This window comes from Gavialis gangeticus, unplaced genomic scaffold (assembly GCF_001723915.1).
Source record: "Gavialis gangeticus isolate Ggan-Ray unplaced genomic scaffold, GavGan_comp1, whole genome shotgun sequence".
Taxonomy (NCBI): domain Eukaryota; kingdom Metazoa; phylum Chordata; order Crocodylia; family Gavialidae; genus Gavialis; species Gavialis gangeticus.
In genome coordinates, this window is record NW_017728993.1 from 76,176,175 (window position 1) to 76,182,174 (window position 6,000).

Below are 6,000 nucleotides of genomic sequence, written 5' to 3' on the forward strand. Positions count from 1 at the left end.
CTCTTAACAGTGAGGTAGATGGAAGAACAGATTTTTAATAGCTTCCCATAAAAGCCACATTGCTGCAGCCTCCTTTTTCATGGAGTGTGGTGGTATATTACATATCTACATATAGTTCTTCATTTGTCTTTTAAATCTGCAATGGTACACCTGTTACTGCCTGCTTGGTCCATGGGCTATGTCCAAATTGCTGCAGCACTTGTTTTAAAAGACTCATATCTTGCAGATATGTAGGCAGGGGATCTTTGACATCTTTCACATCTGCCTCACTCTTTACTGTCTGTCTTTTGAACATCTTAACTTCCATCTCATGTATTTTTCTTACTGCTTAAAGTTAGTTACCATTCGTTATTATTCAAAATCTAGTATACTAGTCCATAAAAAAGTGCCAAAAATTCCAATTTCTAAGATAACCAAATCCAAAAACAAAATTCAAACCAAAGCAATAGACCCCTCTCTAATGGTGGTCTGGACTACTCTGGCAATCCATAACCCACAGGTGGGCTTTTAAGTATCCACAACCCACAAGTGGGCTTTCCAAGTCAAACAAATTGTCTAAATATCCAGATACCCACAGGTGGGCTTCAAATTCTCCAAGTTACAACAAATTGCCTATCTCCAGGCATTCCTCTATTTTTCTAATGTGGTCGGTCTAACCCAAAACCACTATACCCAGCACTTCTACCACCGGGTGGTGTACACACCTTCAGATAGACAAACACATACACAGACAAAACTTACTATACAGATAAGATACAACTGATCAATAACCGCAACACAGAACCTTATTCACCCCCACACACATTCTCCACAAAAAATGTTACTCAAATTGCCAATTGCTCAAATCATGAGTGAGACTTTATTATAAAGGGGGATAAGACAAGGTGCCGCATTTATTGATTACATGAGTTAGACATAGAGGCTTGGACACACCATTCATACAAACACACACAAATCATCATAAACATCATTACACACAAGCATACACATACACAAAACAACTATTTCATCCACAGATACACCAGATATAGTTACCAGCAATAGTTGCTCAAGGGTGGCCAACCTGGGCTTATTGAGCAGATGATCATGATTTGAAGATAGCAGATTTGAAGATAACATCTAGAACGGGGTGAACAGATGCATCTGTGCTCCAATGAAACAGCAGTAGAGAAAGAGACTCACCCAACTTGGCATTTGCAAAGTGTACTTTTATAGGGATTGGCATCCTTTGTGTTAGTGCTTTGGGGTTTTTCCATACCCAGCTCCTGTTTTTGTAGTTGTTCTTCTTTTGTCTTCAGTTTATCGCAGCCTTGGAGTGTTCTTGCTGTCCGTCTGCCAGGATGGGTACATTCCTTCTCCTCGTTACCTTCTTTGTGCCCTAGGCCTGAAAGGTATTCTTCAGCTGTTCATTAATTAGTTTACTGACTGGTAACTTAACATTTGGCACCTTGTTGCTTACATAAATAGTTACGTCTTCTTTTCCCATCTCTGTGTCATTCTCTCACCATTCACCCTTTTACACACACTCATACATAAAGATTATGCAGAGTTCATTCACTTCTGTCAAGCAGAATGATACAAAATGGAGTTTTCAAGTTGCTTACAGGACAAGACTAACACATTACATTTCACTACTATTACACTCTGTTAACATCAGCTAAATTAGTTCAGTTCATGCAACGATATAAAGAGAAGTTGGTCTTTCTTCAAAGATTGTTTACAAAAAGTGAGGAAAGCCAGGACAGTTCCTGTGTGGCTGTACGGTACATGTGTTGTCCAAGTTCAGTTGCTTTATAAAGATGTTGGTACTTTCCAAAAAACTATTCTATCTGCAAATTAAATCATCAGTAATCTAACAGCCTTGGAAATCTTTGTCTCCCAGTTGAGTAGCACAATCTATTATCTTCAGATCAGTAACAAAACTTACTCTTTAATTAAAGACCTTTAATCCTGTGTCTAATCAATGAATAGTGCAGACTGAATCATTCATCCTAAACATTATCAATATATGAAAATTCTGATCTCAAATTGGATGAAGTTCTCAGTAAAGTAAGAAAAAAGCAAACGTGTAAGGATCTTTAAGGAATGCTATGACAGCATATTGTTATATTGACTAACTAAATCAGATCCTTAGCCTCACTCCTTTGGCATAGCTCCACTGAAGTAATAAAGTTTTTCTTTCATTGACTGACTTTGTATGTATGAGCAGAGCACATGATATTGTACTTACATCTTAATTATCCTTAAATGTTGTTTGAATTGCATGTAAAAGTCGGGTGGATGAACAGAATTAGATACAATAAAAATTATTCTTAGCCCTTAAACCTAATTTTAGTTTAATTTTTCCAAGAGTAAACTATCCCCTGAAGCCTGAATTCATAGCAAATCTTATGAGAGTTCTTGCTTGGTCTCTATCCTGATTTTTTTTTGTATTATCTATGGAATTATTTCCAAAATGAACACTGGTGTCCAAGTGGGAATGAGTACACAGAAAATTAGGGTGTGAATTTACAGTATGCTAGTTACTCCTCATTAATATCCCTTCAGAGACTCTTAGCATGTAATAAAAATATCTTCATGATGCAGGATGTGATTTGGGAGCCATAGTGGCTAGCAATTTAGTCTGAGAGTGATCTGTACTCTATAGAGCTGTATGTAAGACACAGTAAGGGTACATGAAGATATTTCTGGGACCCAATCTGCAATCACATGGCTTTAAGCCACATGGTCAAAGATTGAGTCCCACTTGTGCACACGTTTGCTGGTGCCAGGAACCATACTGGGAATGCAAACTAAGTGAGCTAGAGTGGGGGATAGGCTGCCAAGATAGGGGGTGGGGGGAATAGCACGCCTACAGGGTGGTAAGTGGATCTGGGGGATCTATGACTGGGGGACAAAACCCTGTTACTTTAAGACAGGATTGCAGCAGAAGGCATTGGTGTGAACTTAGGCAGACTACTAAGCAGCTCAGATGTACAAGGTGCAGTGGAGAGGAACAGGAAGCTCCTTAAGCCAAATGGGGACACCTGGGCTCAGTAATGGAGATAAAAGGGTCATGTGACAGGGAAAGGGAGGAGCTCCGGGGGGAAAAAAAGCTCAGTCCGGAGGCAGAGACATTAGTTAGCCCCTGCTGTACATATATGAGAGCTCCTGTCTGCAGTAGTGGCTGCAAGGTAACTAGCAGTATAGCTCCTTATATGCTAAAAATGTTTCTTCAAGGTGTGGCAGGAAAGACAGCAAAAAGGAGTACACTGAAGAGTCAGAATGAGGGCAGGATACATTCAGCCCCTGGGAGGTGGTGAGGGAGTTGTATGACGGGGGAGAGGGATTGGGAGCCCAGTTAAGGTGGAGGCAGTGGGTTAGGAAAAGCACAGCTATGGGGCTAGGGCAAATAGCTGGGCTTTCCCAGCTCTGGGGTTGCATTTTGAATGTGTACAGATATATACACATGTATAAGTAAATCAGGCTAACCTGTATCCAATGTAATTTAGTGCATATCCTCAGGTGAACTAAGTTACCAGCCATTTTTTGTCCAATCTAAGTTCCCTGAACATCTGTACAGATCAGCACTTGGATCAACCTAACCCTAGTTAGGTTGATTTAAGTGTAGCATCTGCATGTACCCTAAGAGTGACAACACAAGAACTTAATATGTGGTGGTCACTGCGCTGTAGGTGCTGTACATCACTTCACACCCTACCTAATATCCCACATGGATGAGGCCTGAATTTTTCGGTTCTTTTCCATGTGTTCCAATGCATCCTAATTAGAATGATTAATTAATGCATCCTAATTAGAACAATTAATCAAGTCTGCTGGAGCATTCTAAATTGGAACACTCCAGTGTGCTGAAGCATCTCATGTATTCAGTGTCCCATGTTTCAAAATGGTGGCAAGGGTGCTTTAACTAAATCTGGTCAAATGCGACTGCTCTAAATTAAAATGCTCCCCCTGCTCCCACAACCCCAGAACACATGTATAGGCACCATTTTTCCTTACCTAATTTCAATAGTTTTTCTAGTACAGATACACTGCTGAACATTATTACTAAATATTTTCAAATAAGTAGTTTTCTTGAGCAACTTCCTATATAATCTATGATGCTTACTTAGGCACAGTTAAATTACTCCCATAAAACACAAAGAAAGATCTCTTTCTTTTAATAACCCTTATTTTAAACATGCCTCAAAAGCACAAGGGGCCTCATGTTTCACCTAAGAAGCAAGAAAACTCACCATTAGCATGTGCACGTAGGATTTTGAAACCCACAACTGCTTCGTTTGATTTAATTTATGAATAGGAAGTTTATGTCATTACATCTTTATAAAGCCTTAATACTCTGTTAATTATAATTTATGGGACTCAGCCATTTGATAATCCTTGATATAACACACTATATTTTCCTTTATTACAATATGTTGCTTAGCAATGCACAGATCTCACTTAAGATGCAGCTGCCTGCATTTTTAATGGCTGTCTGTCTTAAGAGATGCCATCAATAAAGAACATATCCTTTTACATATGGAATGAGCATTTCATCTTTGTATTACAGGTGGGAAGGTTGCCAATATTAAAAAGGACGTATCTCTCTTCTTATTTTTTTCTGCCCTTTGAAATCAGACAAAAAAGTTCACTTCTCTATGGTTGTGCACACCACTGCCACCATCTCTTCCCATTCCCCCATCTGAGAAGGAGGAGGAGGAAAAGACACAAAAAGGATCAGGAGAACAGTTTGTAGAATCTTTAGGATGCTGAAAAATGGGGAAGACAGGCACAGAGAAAACTATACATTAAGCTTTAACGATCTGCACCTGGATTCAATCATCAGTTTCAGCCTAAGTACTAGGCATTTTGAAATGCAAAATAACAGTGGTTGAACAGCTGGAAGAAAATGCTCTCTCTCAGCAAGCCAAAAATCATTAGGGTTGTGTGAATGGACTGTGGCTTTGGTTTTATAACACTAAATTGCTCAGTTCATATTGGGTTTTTCATTCACAATGAATTAATTTCACCAACCATTTGTATTATAAAATGTAATGGTAAACAAAAACCACATTGCAACATTGCTACTCTTTAATTGGCCCCCAGGAAATAGTGAAGTCACAAGCAATATCATCCACACACAAGCTGCTCAGAGTGTCTGCTGTGAACAATATACTTGCTAACTTTGATTCTTTCTTCTGTTTCTAATTTTTCAAAACATTAACTTTCGCCATTATTCAAGGAGGGCTTTGCCCAGACAGTTGAAAACTATTTGCCAGCACCTCTTAGCTATTTCCCTTTAAGTGCTAAGAACCCACCATTTAAACTGTGAGATTGGTCACCTAAATCACCTAATATGGTTTTTCTTCCTTAATTGTTTGTGCAAACCTTTACAAACAGGTGCAATTCCTAAAAAAAACTTTGGGGATATGGTCTGCAAGACCATAAATACATACTGATGTTTGACTTTACAGATGGTTTTGACAGAAAAAGTGAATGTGTTTGCCATCAACTGCAAGCGATTTACTGTATACAGCATTTGATTTCATAATTCATTTAAAAAACAAGTTCCCCACTATTCACCTAATACTAGCATGTATACAATACCATCCAAAAGAAAGGTTTAGAAAACTGAACTCGCCCACCTGACTACAAGGAAGTGTTATGGTGTTCTTTCAGACTCTTTGGCATTATCGTCTTACAGGGTTAGAAAGCTGTATGGCACTTTGTTTGAGGCTGGGTCTGATTTGCTCAAGCAGCTTTTTTACTAGTGTATTCCATTAATTTTAGTAGACTATTTTGTTTTACAGTGATGCAAAAATAGAACTGGGCCCATTGTAAGTGGCACAGAAGATTCAAGTCTAATTTTCAGAAGTACAGTCCATCCTGAACTTTGCTGGCTGCATTCAGTATCTCATACCTTAATTTTTGCAGCATAGAGGTGATTATCAAACATTTTTCAAGTTTAAGTTACATTTTCAAAAAGCTGGTCAACCGAAGTAGTGTCTAGACAGTAAA